A 22,125-nucleotide genomic window follows, 5' to 3' on the forward strand; every position below is an offset into this window, starting at 1 on the left:
AAATTTTGGCCTTGTAACTACAACACTTATAACTACTATGAATCAATAACATGAAAGCATGCATGATGCTCATTCTATAACAACAAAACTTCATCAAATACTACATTCTAGCCCTACAAATGGTCAACAAAGAATTGGAAACCTTTGAAATCCCAATTTGAGTTCATTTTGGACTAGGATTTTCTTATTGGGCCTAATGGACTAATAAACTTCCATCTTGAATCTAGAACTCTCCAATGGGCCCTAAATGAACCCATATACATGAAACATCATATTTTGGGCCTTAATGGGTCACAACCAAATTAATTTAGCCCTAATAGGTCATAAAAATTATACTTTGATTTATTTGGGTCAAACATCATCTAACTTAACTATAATACGGGCTTAAGGACAAAAAGCCCAAAAATATTCTCTTTCCCTCTCCATTCTCGGCCCAAGCCCACAAAGAGGAAGATTTGACTTTGTGTGTGTGCCACCTCATTTTTACATAAAGGTTTCCCATGCAACTCTCATATTTCCATGCAACCATCCTTTCACTCATTTCTCTTCTTCTCTCTTTCTTCCTCTCGGCCGAACCCAAACACACACACACTCACTCAAACTCTCTCAAAAGAAACTCTCTCCACTCCTCTCCAAATTTTTGAGATCTAGGAAGCTTTCAAGGAGATTTTTCCCACAAACACATCATCTAAGGTAAGTTGATGTTAAATCCATGATCTAGCTACTTCATTTCATCCAAAAATCTCTTCTAAATCCGTTCAATCTTGTGATCTTGCACCTTAGAAGCATCTAAGTTCGAGATCCTCCAAGAAGACTTGCTAGGATCGAAATTTCTTCATCTTTTCCTTCAAAAACCGAAACTACAACTCAAGGTGAGCTTCATACCCCTCTTTTTTTCAGTTTTCATATGTTTTATGGGGGAGAATACAAGAAAATGTGTAGATCTATGTGTATGTGTATGCTATGTGTAATTTTATGCATGTATGTGTGTGATTTTATGTGTTTTTGTGATAAATATGTAACAAAAAGGGGTGTTAATTCGAGATCTATGACTTGACAAAGGGAACAAACATAATCTAAGTTATTTTACACTAAACAAGTCAAGAAAATAGCTTATAAGGTTATGAAGATCATATTCTAACATAAAATCCATTTTAGGGCTTAAATTGTCAAAAAATACAAAACTTGGGTAAAAACTGTCAAGTCACGGTTTCTTGAGGGTCAAAGGAGTCAAAACAGTTTTTATAATCATTTTTCTGCATATTAAAATTTTCAAAGGACTTAAAATGCAAAAAATTAGCTTATTGGGCTAAATTTGGGCTTTTCGGCCAAATAAGCCCAAAATTTGCGAAAATTGAAGTTTTAAGGGGCTGAATTGTAACATTCTGTAAAAAAGGGGATATGAAGTGAAATGAAACTAGTTCAAAGGTCAAAAATGCTTTTAAATTCCAAAAAGGATCAAAAATGTAAACTTTTTATATTTTGGGCCAAAACTGTAAAAGTTGCAAAATTTGGGGTTCTAACCGAGAAACACCATTCTGGAAGGGCTAAACCTGTTTACAAAATATAATTTGGGTTAAAAGTGTCTTTTCAACAAATTTATGATACAAAAGTGTCAAGAAAATGTTTTAAGGACTAAAAATGAAATTCTTTTATATGAAGGACTAAAAGTGTTATTTCTATAAAAGAAAGGTAGTGAAAAGGTCAAAATCATACTTGTAAACAAATTAATTCATTAAGACAAAATACAAGATATCCGACTAGCGACAAAACGGAAAACGAATACAACTTCAATACCAAATATCGTTATAAACGAATTAATTCGGTCTCGAATCAATACAAAACAACAATCGTTAAATCAAAACTCTCCAAATAGTTATGTGACGACTAAAATGAATAAACCTACAAACTTTGGGCTTATGAGTTTCAAATCATGCTTGTTGGGCCTTGCAAGCCCACCAACATGATCTTTGGGCCCAAAAGGATAACGCTTATATGTTATTGGGCCTTCAATGACCCAATATTTTATAAAAGGACTTTCAATAGATTTTGTGTGCTAGCGGGCCAAAGTGTCTCGTTAGAAAAGCTAGTAAGGTCACTGTAATCAAGTGCGAGTTGGACCATCGTCTTTTTCGCATCCGCGACAGCCTAAGGTACTTACGATAGTGGTGGGACATAATGCCCCCTTCTCTTCGTTCACTAAGGATTACGAGAAATCAAAGTAGACAAAAATTAGGACGTTATACAATTTGGATTAATCAAATATTCATTCGTTAAGACAATACAAAAATCAGTAATCACGAATACATTTCAATATCGGAAAACATCGGGTTTTCTGGGGAATTCAATACTACTCGCTTGAAATTTGATAACTATGATATAAAATACCCTTATATATATATATATATATATATATATATATATATATATATATATATATATATATATATATATATATATATATATATAGGGAGATGATCAAATGAGAACACCTAAAAGGTTGAGAACGCGAGAACAATTCTGGACCAATCATTTTATAAGGGTATATTAGTAACTTTATATAAATATTAATTATTGATTTCCTAAAATCTAGGGATAATGATTTTAATTACCTAACAAAATTAATATTTCCTTTTAGTTAATAAAATATATATAAATATTTTTTTTATGATTTTTCCCAAAAATTATTTATGACCGTTTCAAAAAAATCACCTAAAAAAATTAATATTTCCTTTTATTTTAAATCTGAAAAGAAAATCTTAAAAAAAATATTATTTTCTACTATTTCACGTTTTTGTTTTTCAAAAAATAAATGAATAGAAATCCAATCGCAAATCAATACACTTCCAATCATAAATGAAAACACATCAAATTACAAATAATTCAATGCATTTTTCATATATTGAAAATAAAAAAAAATGTAAAAATTATCATTTTTTCATAAAATGAATACCTCTAATCATAAATAAATACACCCATTCACATGAATACACTAATATTCATAAATAAATACAATCATTCACACATGAATACATTGCAATTCACAAATGAATACACTGTTATTTATAAATTAATACACATTCTATCATAAATGAATACACGTGCTATTAATAAATGAATACAACTATTCACACATAACTACAATGTTATTTATAAATGAATACACATGCTATTCATAAATAAATACAACCATTCACGCACCCCCTTCAAGAAATTATTACCAAAAAAATTCGAAAATTAGGATTGTGTTTCTTTCCATTGGTACACCTCATTGTCGCTTTTTGGTTTGCAAAATCTCTCCCATAAAGTGGGAAATTGCCCCTGAAAGGGGTCAGAATGTAGTTGTTGTTTCCAGGATCATAAGTGGAGTCTCCGAACACCAAAATAGCAGAAACCTTGTGGTTTTGAGTAGACGTTTTCACGATAAGATCTTGTGGTTCATAAAACTTAATTCCAAAGTTAGATTCATGTATGAATAGAAAGAAATACGAGTAAAGAAATGTAGTTGATTAAACTTCATTGATTTACAGTCAAAATAAAAATAAAAGAGAAGATAATCATTACCGATCGAAGCAACTGCCCCATCGAGACACCATCCATCATTCCAGTCGAAAATGCTCTCACAGACATTTTATCGAGCACCTTATGTGCACAGTTCATCCCTTCTTCACGAACAGACCCTCTTGGCCCCATTGGTTCCCATTCATTCAACAAATTAAAGACCATTGCCAATTTCTAAACAAAAATGTACAATTATTGAGAGTGATCCATGATTTTCGATTAAATACCAAATCTGGGTAGCCATGTGTTAAGATATTTGTATTTGGATAATAAAATTTCAAAGAGCATACCTGTGAACAATGCGTCCCTTTCCATCCACTAAATCTACCCGACTTCAGGTGAGAAAGAAATTGGGGGTTTATCTCGCTACTGTTGACTTTTAGTCAAAGTTACATTGTGAAAATATGCATCCCTGATAGCCTCGTTGGTACAATGTTACCATGTGTTGTGAACGAGAAAACTCAGAAAGATGAGAAATCATATGACTTACAAACGTCTGATTAGGGCTGCGATAGATGGTGGAGCGAAGATGATGTTGCGATTAGGAAGAAATTGGGGGAATACAGATGATGGAGGTGGTTTATTGATTCAACCCTAGGAATAGAGAGAGAGAGAGAGAGAGAGAGAGAGAGAGAAAGAGATGAGGTGGGGGAAAATAATTTAAACGGCAATATGAGAGGTGATTGAGAAATTATAGGAACAAGTTAAAATTGCAATTACCATTATAGCCTTGTGACCTTTTACAAGTTACACTTAAATACCTATGGTTTTAGAATTTTCATAAATCCCCCTTTCAATAATGACCTTAGATTTAAGTATTTAAATGGTCTAGATCTGTTCTCGCGTTCTCAACCTTTTAGGTGTTCTCATTTGATCCTACTCCTATATATATATATATATATATATATATATATATATATATATATATATATATATGTTTTTGAAATCATTCATGCATCAATTTATGGATCTCACGCTTTGATAAACAAAAGTCTTTTCAGAAAATATCGGATTTTCTGGGTTTTTACAAAACTACACAAATCATTTTATCACAACATTTCTTATGAACTCACCAAAATTTCATATGTTGACGTTTTTCCAAAATAACTTGTATTCTCAGGTAACAGGTAAGCGGAAGAGTATTTTGAAGTAATGTTAGATGTTATGTTGTTAAAAACACTAAAACTATTTATGTTATGAATGTGTAATGTTAAAACAATGTACTTGATGTGAACAATTCTAGTTGTAATATATTGATGCATGGTGACGTTTATGTTATGATTCATGTATATTCATTGTGATGGTATTCAATTAAAGTCACGCGAGCCCTCAGAGGTGAGTTGAGGGCCCGAAGAGGGGCAATCCAGTCTCATGTTGTGGGATCGGGGGCAATCCAGTCTTATGTTGTGGGCCCAGTGTGTATGCATTGTATATGTATTAATAGGTTTGTAAAAGGAATTGAACGTTCAACGAACTATTCGTGAACCGTTCGACAGCAAGTTAGTTTATATTCGTCTATTTAATAAATGAACGAATATGAACACTAATTCTCGTTCGTTTAATTTTTATAAATAATCAACTTGTGTATTCTCCGTATATACGAAAATACAAATGATTAGATATAGATCATTCTGATTCTTTCTCACAGTAGATTCATTTCTCATTTTAACCCAATAAAATAGAATATGTATATATATATATATATATATATATATATATATATATATATATATATATATATATATAGTTAAGTTTAAATGAGAACACTACTTTATGTGATTATTCTACTATGAATTTAATATGTATAGTATTGTAGTAATTATAATATGAATATATTCAATTTTATATTGCTATTCTACTATAATATATATATATATATATATATATATATATATATATATATATATATATATATATATGTATGTATGTATGTATGTAGTAACTTAGTAAATTCTAATGTGAATGTTAAATATATGATTGTTCATATATTCGGTGATGAATAATGTCATAAACTTGTTCATACAAAAGTTTAATTTGAATATTAATATGTGATTGTTCGTATATTTGTTGATGAATAATGTCATATCGTTGTATATACAAAATTCATAGTAGAATAGTAACATAAAGTAGTGTTCTCACATTAAATAGTGTTCTCATTTGAACTTAACCTATATATATATATATATATATATATATATATATATATATATATATATATATATATATAGTTAGGTTTAAATGTTTCCAACAAATATTGTGTGCATGGAAGCACCAATCACAATTTACCAAGTTATTTTTATTAAACATGTAAGGGTAATTATGTAATCTTTCATTTTAATTCTTTATTTAGTCTGATTGTTATCCATTTATATTAAGCAATGATTTATGACTGGTTTAGTTATCATTAATTTAATTTTCTTTATATACTCGATTCAAACTTCCACCACACACAGATCACAATTGTCGATTCCATTAGCTACTAATCACTTTGTTTTACACAATCGATGGATGTTCATACTGGAAATCGGAACCAGGTTTTCATACATTATTAACAACAACATTTGACCATGATAATGAAGATTCGATTTAAACGTCCCCCACACACCCTTTTAATGTTTTTACATATACATATGTATCAAATCTGATAATCTTGCAGGATAATGTAGATCAGAATCCCGGGAAGGATGTGGGTAATGTCAATGATCCCAAGAATCCGGTGAATTAAGTTGTGAAGGAAAAAAGAAGATGTAAAATATGATTTGGATTTGGTCATGATAGCAAGAACTGTCCTTTTGGATTGAAGAAAGCATAGAACTACAAGAAATTCATCAAATTCGTCGTTTTTAGATATTATTAAGTATGATTTCAGTAAAATAAAAGTATGTTTTTGATTAATTATATGATATTATTAAGTTTCATTTCAGTATAATAAAATTATCGTTTGATAGGATGTTTGTGTTTTTCTGGTATATTTATGTTTTATAGGATCATACAGTTTATCATTCCAACAGAATGTCAAAGAAAAACATTACGGTTATCATTTTAACAGAATGTCAGAAAATGATGTTCATTAAATTTCATAAAATATGTTTGATATTTCATAAAATCAAAACACATAATGTCAAAAATAAAATTTGTAAACAATGAGCAATACAATGACTTGAACTTAAACAGTTTAAGAGTTAACTGTCTTGTAAGCCCTATTACTATAATATTCTAGTAGATTGATTTGGAGATAACACACAGTAAACAATTTTGTTAGCCATATTGCTATATTATTCTAATAGAATGATATTCACTGAATACAATGTGCATAGTTTTATAAGCAATGTTGATACATCTTATCAGTCATGTTTTCGAGGTAACACGAATTGATAAGTTTTATAAGTCATATTGCTAGAGTATTCTGATAGAATTCTTTTCAAAAATAAAATAATATGCAGAGTTTTAGAATCCATATTGATATATCATTCTGATAGAATTATGTCGTTAATAAAATATTGTGCAGCTTTTTTTTAAACTACATAATAATATTGTAAAGTAATTACTTTAATGTTGTAACGCTCGGGTTTCGCGGCTAAGCATTTTTAAACAACGTAATAGTCTAGGTCAACTATTGTAACTCTTTCTGAAGTAATAAAGATGAAATATTTGAGTATTATGTGAATTATGTGTATTTATGTGCTTATTAATTATTTATAAATGTATAATAAATAAAGGATAAAAATAAGTGTCAAAATTAAAGTGTCAGATAAACTCGATATCTTTACATAAAGTTGTAGTGGTCGAAACAAGGATTTCGGAGATATAAAGAACGTCGAAATCCGAGTTGTAACGAAGAAGTTATGACCCGTCGAAGTTTCGCGATGGAACCGGCACGATACCTGGAAGTGTAAATACTGAATCTACGATAAAGCGAGTTTTATTCTTAACGATCTAAACGAAATTCGTAGAATACATTAAACCGAGAGCGTCCAAAAAAAAACGCCCAAATCTGACTTCGTTTGAGGAAGTTATGATTTTTCGAAGTTTCGATTTAGTAGTGTACAACCCGAAACTCGAATTTTAGATCGAGCAGTTTTTGGCCTACGCGACATAAATAAGAATTGAAGATCTCATTAATAGGAACTCAGCGGTAAAAATACCAACGAAAATAGAGTCTGTATGTAGAAGTTATGAATTTTACGCGGACATTTAACAGTATAATCTCCTCGTATTGTTAAATTTAAGATCGATCGAGAATTAGCCAACGGAGTCAAAATGAAAGTTGTAGATCTTATGTTTACATACGCGTGGATATAAAGAACGTCACAAATGGAGCGTGTATGTGAAAGTTACGGATTTTAGAAGTCGGAAGTGTGTTGTGCGAAAATGGGTGACGTGGCACAATTTTGGCCATTGCTTTCTCCCCAAGGCTTGCCACCAGATGGTGACATGTGGCACCAAGTTCAGCCATATTTCACCCTATAAATACCACCTCTCCCACCTTCACTTTCTTCACACCTTTCCCATTCTTTCTTCTCTTTACCCTCTCTCTAGCCCCGAAATCCCCCGAAAAGCCTAGGGAACCTCCCTAGCACGAGGCGGAAGCCTCGGAGTGCTCGACGGCTCCGAGAAGAAGATCTTTTCGGCTCAGGAACGCTGCTACAAGCAAAGTCCGGTTTTCTATAAAACCCGTTGTAAATGAGCTACGCCTACGCTATTTTTAATATAGTTTTTATTTAATTATAGTAACGTTATTAGGAACTTATAATAAGTATTTGGGCTATTATAATGGGTTTATATAAGTATTTTTTAACGCTTATATAATAGTAATAATAGCTAGACTATTAATTAGTCTCGGCGAATAATAGACTAAACTCTAATGTAATAATACTAGGTTTCGTCGAAGGAAATTATTTTTAAGAAGCGTAGCGTTGTCTGAGTTCGGAATCACCACCTTTTGAAGTGAGTGCATGGTCCCTTTCAACTTACACATAGATATGAAGTATTTATATAAACTACATGCTATGTACGTATATTATCTGTATACTTGCTATCTCTGTTGGATGAACGATTTTATACAAGTTTTATATGATTTAAATTGTATATGTATTTTATATCTACAAAAATGTTGGGGTAAAACATGGGTAGATGTATTAGACGATGTGTGATAAAATTATGAGAGGCCTCGATGTTGTTGTTGTTGATTCTGTCATCTAGCGGAGTATGGATGACGACCACGGACTCTTCTAGACAGTCTAGTGGAACACTAGCAGGCTTGCAACCTATAGGTGTTTGTGAACGATGTGTTCACCGGTTTACTCCATCCCCCACATGGTTGTCTTAAGGACATTTATTGCTGAGAAATCCCCTTAGCAGTAGTGTCCATCCCGATGATGATCCTTAGGCTAAGTCCCTTATGATAGGTGTTTAGGGACGTAAAGTGAGGATAACGGGAACGGGTAATCGGGTTATTATTGATTGATGAAATTAATAAACTTATTTATTGTGGTTTGAAAACCCTATGTGCTCACCAGGCTCCCAAGCTTGACCCACTCAGTTTCATGTATTACAGGTAGTGGCGCTCGAGCATAGATGTGGTGTTTTGGATGAGGGATTACGAATATAGGCCTGTAGATACGAAATAATGTAGTAAGGCTTATATTGTACTGTTTATACTTTTGATCTGTATCGAACATAACATCCCAAGTCTTTTAATGAAATACATTTCTATGGAAATGCTTTTGATAAATCGTTATCATAAATTGTTTTGGGACAAATTACGCATCACTTTTATATAAAATGTTACTCTGATTTTCAAACAAAGCATAAACAAAATCGATATTTTCTGGCCGTGAAAATGGGGATGTCACAAATGTACTGTTAAAATGTTTTATATTTAGAATGTGAATAGGGTACCTTATGAATATTTTTATTTTTATCGTGTTTTAAAAAAAAATCAAATCGGAATCATTTATTGTTATCAATGATCCCTAATACCAATCCTTTTAATTTGCATAAAATCCATTTTCATCCCTATTTCTTTTCTATGTCAGTTTATAATATTTTATTTTTTCAACTTCCAAAGCTTATAGAAACACTGTCGAAATTTCTTAGTTATGGGCGATCAACTACCAGATGTCAATAATCATATTTACGAGTAACATGATTTGGCTAGTGATGATGAAAATGAAATTGAAGATTTCGATTTTCCAGATAATGATACACTATATAATGGCGGATTTCACATAGGAGAAAGCAGTCTTCCTTATTTAAGTGAGTTTTTGAATTATTTGTTTAATTTTTCATTGTATGTAAGATTTTATATTGTAACAAACATGTTTAATATTAAATGTTAATATTTTCATTGATGAACATACATAGGACGCAAATCATGAAAAAGACGAAAATCATGTTGTTGATGAAGATACAGAGGTTTATATTGATTTCAGTGAATGTATTAAATTCAATTCAAGATATTGAAATTTTTACAGAATAATAAAATTCTTTCAGAATTATATTTATAGAATTCTTTCAGAATAATTTTGTATTTGCTATGTTGAAACAGGACGGCCTCATGTTACACATGATTATGTTTCTCCTGGTGACACCTTGTATTGGACCCTGATTGTTTCAGACGATATCAAACCAAAAGTTACATCAAAATTTGATTCATATGGTGAAACAGTAACAATATATAGAAACTATGCATTAGAATCTGGTTTTGATATCAGACTTGGAAGAGTAAAAAAAAAACGAAATCATCATCGTCATCTTCAAGATTCAAGGTCGTTTCTGCTGTGTTCTTAAACTTTGATTTGAATAAAGTCGATCGTGTATTCCTCATTCTTATAAAATACCGTTCATAGAAGCCCTCAAATGCCGATTCCGTCTTCTAGGGTTAAGTGTCGATATTTATATGAAAAATCTTCAAAGAATCTTCCGATTTTGAAGATTGATTACAAAAAATCAGAATGTGTTTCAACCTCCAAAGGAATTGGGTTTTTGATTTTGTGAGTATGCAAGATATTTGGGATTATCAGTTGATCACTTCCATAGTTATCGACCATTTCCTAATAAAATGACGAAACAATGTATCATTCTACCCTTCCGTGACCAGTCAATTAATGAAAGCCTATTAATTTGTTTTTTTTCTATTTAATTTTAAAAGAAAATCACTTTCTTAATTTACCACAAATGATTGGCTTAGAATCCTTTACACAAACACACAATACTTAGCAAAAACAAAATAACCTAACCATATATATATATATATATATATATATATATATATATATATATATATATATATAGGGTTAAGTTCAAATGAGAACACTATTTAATGTGAGAACATGAGAACACTACTTTATATTACTATTTTACTATGAATTTTGTATCTACAACGATATGACATTATTCATCAACAAATATACAAACAATTACATATTAAAATTCACATTAAAATTTTGTATTTTCAATTTTATGACATTATTCATCACCGAATATATGAACAATCACATATTTAACATTCGCATTAGAATTTACTAAATTACTATATATATATATATATATATATATATATATATATATATATATATATATATATATATAGTAAAATAGCAATATAAAATTAAATATATTCATATTATAACTATTACAATACTATACATATTAAAATTCATAGTAGAATAGTAACATAAAGCAGTGTTCTTACGTTTTCAAATTAAATAGTGTTCTCATTTGAACTTAACTATATATATATATATATATATATATATATATATATATATATATATATATATATATATATATATATATATATATCAATTAAATAGATGTGTTACGTTCTTTCTTATGTTATGTGTTTAAAAGTTTTTTTTATTAGACATCTTATATAGATTTCATAAAATAATGAAATTCATAAAAAAATAAATAAATAATTATTGAAAGAAGGTAGTTGAGTTGTTTAATTAAAGGTTAAATTTTATAAAATAACGAGGTGATAAGAAAATTGAGTTATAACATAGATTTTGCATTGAAAATGCTCTAAATGGAGATTGTCTGCTCGTTATGAAAATTACTTTTTTAATATTTTATATAATATTTAAAAAAAATCATTAGCCCTTTATTTCAAATATTTTTATATAAATATTTATTTTAAGTTAAATAAAGCATGAAAGTGTATCTATTATTTATTTGAATCGAACTGTAACGACCCAATTTTCACGTCCAAAAATTTCGTTATAAAACATTACATAATAGCATTAATAGTTAAAACATTGTTTGATTAAACCATTTCACATCGAAAACCAAATTGAAAACCACAACATTCGATCAATCAAATATCAGAGTATTAATCCCAGAATAAACTCGTAACTGCAGAAACAAGAGAGTGTGTGTGTGTGACATGCTGCTACCGCGCCGGCTCCTTTCCCCTAGCTGAGGAGGTACCTGAAACCAAAACTGAAAACCGTAAGCACGGAGCTTAGTGAGCTCCCCCACTGTACCACATACCATATAATCTCATAACATACACATATTGTCAGGCATATCTGGGTGCCCGACCTACCCCTTCGGCCCTCTCGACCGGATATTGCCTAGCATATCTAGGTGCTGGCCTCCCCTTCGGTCCTCTCGACCGGATACTGCCTAGCATATCTGGGTGCTAGCCTCCCCTTCGCTCCTCTCGACCGGATACTGCCTAGCATATCTGGGTGCTAGCCTCCCCTTCGGTCCTCTCGACCGGATACTGCCTAGCATATCTGGGTGCTAGCCTCCCCTTCGGTCCTCTCGACCAGATACTGGGGAACTATTTCTCCCCTCTACTACTACTACATAGCATGTAACATAATATCAGAATCTATCTAACATGGCTAGGTATGACTACCCCTTCGGCCCTACCGACCGGATATCTCGGGGACTATCTCCCCCTACTGTCACTAGCACATAGCATCATATCATACTAGCACATAAACACAACACAGGTAGTAGTAATCCCTAGATGAATATCACAGAGACAATCATCTACATACAACTCCTACTGGTGGGTCGGCATTGTGGCCGTAGACCCACCGCTACTGGAAGGTAACTCACCTCGAAGTAGCTGCTGATTTGATCGGGAACTGACTGTCTACTGCTGCTGCTGCTGCTCCGGAAATCCTCCGGCTGCAATTCCCACAACATACTCAATCAAACACTGCTAACTGTCCTTTGGGTAAAATGACCATTTTACCCCTGATCATGCCCTAAGTCAAAGTCAGAGTCAACTTTCAGTTGACCCGACTCGCCGAGTTGGCTCTCCAACTCGTCGAGTCCCTACCCAAACGATTGTCCTAAATCCCGTTTCTGCTCGATGAGTTCTCCTTCCAACTGATGTCCAAGTCCTTCATCCTACTCGCCGAGTTGTATGAACAACTCGCCGAGTTCGTCTTCATCCGAAGAACACTCATGCTAAGACTCGCCGAGTTGTATGAACAGCTCGCCGAGTTCATCTTCATCCGAAGAACACTTATGCTGCGACTCGCCGAGTTGTATGAACAGCTCGCCGAGTCCATTCTTGATCTAAGGAGATTGCCTTGAACTCGCCGAGTCAGGGCATTGACTCGCCGAGTTCCTCCATAGATGAGTTCAGCTTCCGACTCACTGAGTCACACCCCGTGACTCACAGCTCACTCGACGCTACGACAAGGGGACAAACTCGGAGACTCGCGAACCGACTCGCCGAGTCAGATGAACGACTCGCCGAGTCGTTGCCATGCAACCATTAACTACACGGATTTGCTCGATTCCAGTCCATGCCATTCACAGATCTGGGTTCCTAGAGCATGAATCACACGTAAAGTTTCCAACTTTACGTGTAGATATTCACCAATAAGGGTTTTAGGGTTCAAAATGCACCCAAAAGGGTAGATCTAGAGTCTTCATGCAATGAGGGTCCATAAAGGCAACAGATCTGAGCTCCTGAAGCTCAACCATGCCTAGATCTAAGGGCCAATCAGCTTATTACGAAATAATTTGCACATACAAGCTTGGGGATTGGCTCAAGAATGACTTAAATGAAGTAATAAGCATAGAAACAGGGGGAAAACGGGTTATACCTCAAAGGAACTGCTAAGAGAGCACAAAGATGCTTGGATTCCTTCCCTTCCTCTTGATCTACTTCCCTTTTGCCTCAAAACCTTCAAGAACACACAACAATTGCTTCAAACTCTTAATGAATAGCTTAGAACGAGGGTTGGAAGCTCTGGGGGTGAATGGGGGCTGGCTTGGGGCGGATATGTTGTTTAAATAGGGTGTAAACCCCTAAAACTTAGGGTTTCATCCAACAGCGGTGACTCGCCGAGTCCGGTATATGGACTCGCCGAGTCACCAACTTAAACGTGTCCCGGGGTCCCGTCTCTACTCGACGAGTCGGACCTATGACTTGTCGAGTCCAAGGCTAAAAATGGAAAATACACAAATAAGATTTATGTACCAGGAACCAGGTGCTACAAATCTCCCCCACTTATTTTAGACTTCGTCCTCGATGTCTGTTGCTCGATCCTGAAACAGCTCAGGGTAATGCTCCATCATCTTTTCCACCGGCACCCAAGTCCATTCCTAACCCTTGCGGTGATGCCATTGAACCTTCACTAGCTCCACCCTCTTGTTCCTTAAATCCTTCGACTTCCTGTCGAGGATTGCGACTGGGCGCTCAATGTAATTCAGGTTGTCATCAACCTGAATATCATCTAACGGCACTACTGCTGAGTTGTCCACTAGGCACTTCCGCAGCTGAGAAACATGGAAAGTGTTGTGGATCTGGCTGAGCTCGGCTGGCAGATCCAGCCTATACTCCACCTTGCGCACCCGGGCTACAACCCTGAACGGCCCAATAAACCTCGGGCCCAACTTGCCCCGCTTCCTGAATCGAATGACGCCCTTCCAAGGCGACACCTTCAGGAGAACCATATCCCCAACCTGGAACTCCAGGTCGGATCGGCGCTTGTCAGCGTAACTTTTCTGCCGACTCTGAGCAGTCTGAAGCCTGCTCCGAACCTGCTGGATCCTCTCGGTCGTCTTGAGCACCACTTCGGTGCTCCCCATGACTCTCTGGCCTACTTCACCCTAGCATATCGGGGTCCTGTACCTCCGACCGTACAACATCTTGAATGGGGGACGGTCAATACTCGCGTGGTAGTTGTTGTTGTAAGAGAAATCGGCCAAGGGAAGATAAGTATCCCAGCTACCACCGAAGTCTAGCACGCACGCCCGCAACATATCCTCCAGAGTCTGGATGGTCCGCTCGCTCTGACCATCCGTCTGCGGGTGAAAGGCGGTGCTAAAATGCAAACGAGTGCCTAACTCGTCATGAAATCTCTTCCAAAATCTGGAAGTAAAACGCACATCCCTGTCCGAGATAACCGATACCAGCACCCCGTGCCGTGCCACGATCTCCCTGATATAGATGTCGGCCAATTTCTCGGCCGATATGCTCTCCTGAATCGAGATAAAGTGAGCACTCTTGGTCAATCGATCCACGATGACCCAAATCGAATCCACTCCACGCGCGGTCCTGGGAAGCTTCGTGATAAAATCCATTGTGATATCTTCCCATTTCCACAGTGGAATATCCAACGGCTGCATCTTGCCATGCGGCCTCTGATGTTCGGCCTTGACCTTCCTGCAGGTCAAGCACCGCTCAACGTACCATGCCACATCCCGCTTCATGCAGGGCCACCAATAATCTAGACGAAGATCCCTATACATCTTCGTCGCCCCGGGATGAATAGAGAATCGGGACTTGTGCGCCTCCTCCATCAAAATCTGGCGCACGCCTCCGTGATACGGCACCCACACCCTACGGTGTAGTGTCAGTAGTCCTCGGCTATCATAATCAAAAGAGGAAACCTGACCCACCACACGCTCACTCTTACGATGTTCCTCCTTGATAGCCTCCTGTTGGGCCTCCCGAATCTGCTCCAACAAGGGAGTCACTACGGACATCCCCATGCACATATCCCTGATCGGCGCCGCCTTGCGGCTAAGCGCATCGGCCACCACGTTGGCCTTCCCCGGGTGGTAAAGGATCTCACAATCATAATCCTTCACCACGTCCAACCACCGACACTGCCTCATGTTCAGATTCGGCTAATCCATGAGGTACCTCAAACTCTTGTGGTCCGTGTAGATGGTACATCGAACCCCGTAGAGTTAATGTCGCCAAATCTTGAGGGCAAATACCACCGCCCCCAATTCCAGATCAGGCGTCGGGTAGTTCGCCTCGTGAGGCTTGAGCTGCCTCGAAGCGTAGGCAATGACATGCCCCCTCTACATCAGTTCGCGCCCAACCCTGAAATGGATGCGTCGCAATATACCACAAAATCCTCTACGCCCTCTGGCAGGGCTAAGATCGGCGCCTCGCACAGTCTCTGTCTCAGTGTCTCAAATGCAGCCTGCTGCTCGGGTCCCCATCGAAAGACCACGACTTTCTTCGTCAGCCGCGTCAGGGGTACGACTATCTTGGAGAAATCCTGAATAAATCTCCGATAGTAGCCTGCTAATCCCAGGAAACTCTGAATCTCAGATGGAGACTTCGGAACCTCCCATCTCATCACGGCCTCGACCTTGGCCGGATCGACCAGAATCCCATTCTGGTTGACAAGGTTTCCGAGAAATTGCACCTCGCGCAACCAAAACTCACACTTGGAGAACTTGGCATACAAGCTCTCCCTCCTCAGGGTCTCCAACACCTCTCTCAGATGCTCCTCATGCTCCTCCTGAGTCTTGGAATAAACCAAAATGTCATCAATAAAGACTATCACAGACCGATCCAGCATCGTTCTACATACGCGGTTCATGAGGTCCATGAACGCGGCAGGAGCATTGGTGAGCCCAAACGGCATCACCACGAACTCATAATGGCCATAGCGCGTCCGAAACGTGGTCTTCTGCGTATCCTCCTCCCTGACCCTCATCTGATGATAACCCGAACGCAAATCAATCTTGGAGAACCAAGATGCTCCCTGAAGCTGGTCAAAGTGGTCATCAATCCTCGGGAGTGGGTAACGGTTCTTCACCGTTACCTTGTTCAGCTCCCGATAATCTATACACATCTGATGCGACCCGTCCTTCTTCTTCACAAACAGAATCGGGGCTCCCCAGGGTGAACTGCTCGGACGAATAAATCCCTTGTCTAGCAGCTCCTGCAGCTGCGTAAACAACTCTTGCATCTCGGGAGGAGCCAACCGATACGGCGCCTTGGCTATCGGAGCCGCACCAGGAACAAGGTCAATCCTGAACTCCACCTATCGCTCCGGAGGTATCCCAGGAAGCTCCTCCGGGAAAACATCTGCAAAATCTCGTACCACCGGAACCTCGCTCACTGTTGCCTTACCCGCCTCCCGGGTATCCATCACATACGCGACATATCCTGTGCATCCCTGCTGAAGATAGCGCCTAGCCCTCACTGATGAACATACAGTGGGTCCGCCATGTGGCCTCTCACCATGAATCACTAACTCTCCCCCACCTGGGGTCCTGACTCGCACTAGCTGTTGCGCGCAATCTATCACTGCCCCATTAGGGCTCAACCAATCCATGCCTATAATCACCTTGTTCCCACGTAGCGGAATGGGAACCAAGTCTACAAGTAACGCTCCTCAAACAAACGCAGTACGCAATCTCGAAATACCATCGATGCCCCCACCGATCGATCATCAGCAATCTCTACCTCCAAAGGGCAATCCAACATGCCCGAGGACTCATGAAACTTCTTGCTAAGTGCAAGGGACACAAATGATCGGGATGCACCTGAGTCGAATAGCACCTGAACTGGGATACCGTTCACATGGAACGATCCTAATGCATACATATACATACGGAGCACATATCAATATCATAACATCATAAAAATAAAAGAGAGGGAAAGAATCATACCCGTCACCGCATCGGGTGCGGCGCGTGCCTCCTCGGTAGTCAGCTGAAATGCTCGGATCCTCACCACTGGGGCCTCTGCCTTGCCCTGCCGGCCATCCGTGATCCGCAGGGTCGCTGGAGTTGGCGCCTTTACTGGCGCTGAAACTGTCAACTGGGGACAATTGGCCTTCTTGTGGCCCCTCTGGTTGCAGTGGAAACACAGCAACTCAGACGTCTGAATAACTGCTGCCGGAGCAGTGCAATCCCTACTAAAGTGCCCAGACTTGCCGCACTTGTAGCAGCCTGGTGATCCCAACCTGCACGCCCCCTCGTGCGTCTTGCCGCATTTCCTGCAGCGTCCCCGTCCCTGTTGGCCTTTCGGCCCCGCATCTGATCCCTTGGGCTTCTTCCCCGAAGCCCCACCTGACTGACCCTCTTTTTCATTCCGTTTCCGGATGTGTTCCAAATCTATCTCCCTCTCCCTTTCCCTGGCAATCATGGAGTCTAGGGTAGGGCAAGCCGAAAAGCTAACATGCTCCCGGATGTCAGCTCGTAGCATATCATGATAACGGGTCCTCCTCATATCCTCGTCACCAGCATACTGGGGCACCAACAAAGCCCTCTCCCGGAACTTGGCGGTGATCTCCGCCACAGTCTCCGTCGTCTGTCTCATGTCTAGAAACTCCCTGGCCAGCTGCTAAAGCTCGACAGTCGGCGTAAACTCTGCCCTGAACCTGGTCACAAAGTCCGACCATGTCATAGCCTCGATAGCTGAGGCTCCCAACGAGTCACCCACTGACTCCCACCAATCCCAGGCTCGGTCTCGTAAACACCCTGCTGCATACCTCACCTTCGACCCCTCGGGGCAGAAGCTAGTCAACTGTGCAGACTCGATGTCTGCAATCCATCGCCTGGCAGCAATGGGGCCTTTCACCCCGTGGAAATCTGGCGCACCACTGCCCCTGAAGTCCTTAAAGGACAGTGTGCGAGGACCCGACTGGCCAGATGCCATGTCGCTCCTGAACGCCCTGAGGCAATCCTCCATCAACTCGATGATCCATTCCTTGATCGACCCGAAGATAATGGGAGTCGACTCAAGGATACCCCTGGTGATCTCTGACGCGATGAACTCGCGTAGCCCCTCATTTACCTGTTCGGAACCTGATCCCGAACCTGACCCCTCTCCTGAACCGCCATCAACCGGCCTCGATCGAAGTACCACCATTCTACAATACATCACAACAATCATTAGTGATACCGATACTTCCTGAGGGATCACAACTACTTACAAGATCCCTGGTCTTATCTTGGCCTTCCTTGGTTCGGGTACGGATCCTCTGCTTTCAGTAGTACGGGCCCATACTACCTTCCACATCTATCCGTACCTTCTTCAAGGACTGCCTCGACTCCACCAGATCCCTTTCACTATGGCTGATCACTACTATACTCATCCTAGGCTCGCCCTAGGGAAATCTCTGATTCTACTCTATCCAGTCCTCAGCTGCTGTAGGCCTCCTTGTAATGCCAATTAGCCATTACCCGAATACCATCACACGTGACGAGGCTTTTATAATCCTTCGAGTACCCAACTCGTCCCTACAACGGTTGGACTCAAACAAGAGTTGCGCAGTAGGATCAAATCCGGTACTCTAAGATTATTCAACCCTGATCACATGTGACGTGACGTATTCGCCTAATGGCTAATTCCCATTATTCAGAGTCCCACATAGCACAAAGCAAGCAGCATTCAGACAAGGGAAACAACCTCAAGCAACTCCGCTCTCATATAGAGAAACTGAACTCGCACACAGTGCTAAACTCATATTATCAGGCATAACCTAATCAGACTATCCTACTTGCTTTCTACTCAATAACTAGCATGCAATTCTCATATAACTGGAACACATAAAGCAGGAACATAAGGCATCACTCCTAGATCCTTAGTCCTATACTAGCATGCTGTTCTACAAAAGCTGATTAACATAACATAAACTTGTATGGGTACTTTGGGGAATACTTACTTGAGCTCGGCCGGTCGCGTACATCACACACTTCGTTCTTTCTCAAAACTCTTTTCTTAACTTTTAGAAAAAATTTTCTTTTAAAAGATCTTTTAATCCCTTGATTTGAGTTCAGACACCCCCGAAGGTGTGTCCGAATCCCTCAAACCAGGGCTCTGATACCAACTTGTAACGACCCAATTTTCACGTCCAAAAATTTCGTTATAAAACATTACATAATAGCATTAATAGTTAAAACATTGTTTGATTAAACCATTTCACATCGAAAACCAAATTGAAAACCACAACATTCGATCAATCAAATATCAGAGTATTAATCCCAGAATAAACTCGTAACTGCGGAAACAAGAGAGTGTGTGTGTGTGACATGCTGTTACCGCGCCGGCTCCTTTCCCCTAGCTGAAGAGGTACCTGAAACCAAAACTGAAAACCGTAAGCACGGAGCTTAGTGAGTTCCCCCACTGTACCACATACCATATAATCTCAAAACATACACATATTGTCAGGCATATCTGGGTGCCCGACCTACCCTCTCGACCGGGTATTGCCTAGCATATCTGGGTGCTGGCCTCCCCTTCGGTCCTCTCGACTGGATACTGCCTAGCATATCTGGGTGCTAGCCTCCCCTTCGGTCCTCTCAACCGGATACTGGGGAACTATTTCTCCCCTCTACTACTACTACTACATAGCATGTAACATAATATCAGAATCTATCTAACATGGTTGGGTATGACTACCCCTTCGGCCCTACCGACCGGATATCTCGGGGACTATCTCCCCCTACTGTCACTAGCACATAGCATCATATCATACTAGCACATAAACACAACACAGGTAGTAGTAATCCCTAGATGAATATCACAGAGACAATCATCTACATACAACTCCTACTGGTGGGCCGGCATTGTGGCCGTAGACCCACCGCTACTGGAAGGTAACTCACCTCGAAGTAGCTGCTGATCTGATCGGGAACTGACTGTCTACTGATGCTGCTGCTGCTCCGGAAATCCTCCGGCTGCAATTCCCACAACATACTCAATCAAACACTGCTAAGGGGTCGTTTGTTTATGCTTCTAATTGGGTCCAACAAAGGACCCGATCCAAATAAAATAGATTAGGATGTTTGATTTCGTTTTTGCAATTAAGGACTCAGTCCAAGTCTTAGACTCGGTCCAAGAAAAAAACCTGACTCGGTCCTTCCCTCTCAATTGCTGGACTGGGACTACATCATATGCGGATTCGATTTTACCCTACGTACGTTGATAACTCCACAAAGAAGGCAACGATAGTTGAAGCACAAAGAAAGCAGCGATCGTTGAAGCAACAGCAGGACCAATCAACAGGTTCTCCCTTCGTTTACGTTTATTCTTCGTTTTTTTTCTCGTTGATAACCTCCACAACAGAAAACGCAACCAACCTTCTTCATTCTGATTTTTTTTAATGTTTGCCGATTTCTTCCCCACTTGTTCCTCATGTTTTTGGCTGCGAAATATATGATTTCGTATTTGGATTTCGTTTTAATTTGTGTATATGTGAATATGTATATCTCTCTTTTCAGTGAAAAAGCATCGGATTTCTTTTTAGTTTTTATGGGCAGCACATTGTGATTGCTCTCGCCTAGAATTTCTCGAAAAGTGAACCATAAAAACAAAAATTGGGATTGTTTTTTGATGGGTACTTTTAGATTGAAAATATTGTAGATTGACATTGATTGTGAAACAATGCAAAGGTAGATGTACCAATTAAAGGAATTGAATTTGTTATGAAATGAAGAAGTAGACCGAAGAGTTAGAGGAATTAATTGACAAAATTACTAACAACAATGGCCAAAATGATTGTCTTCTTTATTGCTTCAAGTCGTGTGGCCTTTGGGAGAAAAACAAATACAAGATAGCAAAATATTGGTGTATATGTGTATTATTATGTTGTTATTTATTTGTATTTGGATTTTAAATGATGAACGTTAATTTTTTTTTATTCTAGCACAAAATAAGGGTAATACGGTCTTTTTTCAACATTCACCACAGAATCAAACAGCATAAACTCAGTCAGATGTGGAATCAATCAGAAGCTCTAACCCAGTCAGCTTCTAAGCCAGTCAGCTCTAACACAGTTAGCAACTATCAAACGACCCCTAACTGTCCTTTGGGTAAAATGACCATTTTACCCCTGATCATGCCCTAAGTCAAAGTCAGAGCCAACTTTCAGTTGACCCGACTCGCCGAGTTGGCTCTCCAACTCGTCGAGTCCCTACCTAAACGATTGTCCTGAATCCCGTTTCTGCTCGTCAAGTTAGGCGTTGACTCGACGAGTTCTCCTTCCAACTGATGTCCAAGTCCTTCATCCTACTCGCCGAGTTGTATGAAAAACTCGCCGAGTTCGTCTTCATCCGAAGAACACTCATGCTAAGACTCGCCGAGTTGTATGAACAGCTCGCCGAGTTCATCTTCATCCGAAGAACACTTATGATGCGAATCGCCGAGTTGTATGAACAGCTCGCCGAGTCCGTTCTTGATCTAAGGAGATTGCCTTGAACTCGCCGAGTCAGGGCATTGACTCGCCGAGTTCCTCCATAGATGAGTTCAGCTTCCGAGTCACTGAGTCACACCCCGTGACTCACTGCTCACTCAACGCTACGACAAGGGGACAAACTCGGAGACTCGCG

The sequence above is a fragment of the Lactuca serriola genome, chromosome 5 (assembly GCF_051521515.1).
Source record: "Lactuca serriola cultivar US96UC23 chromosome 5, Lser_US96UC23_V15, whole genome shotgun sequence".
Classification (NCBI taxonomy): domain Eukaryota; kingdom Viridiplantae; phylum Streptophyta; class Magnoliopsida; order Asterales; family Asteraceae; genus Lactuca; species Lactuca serriola.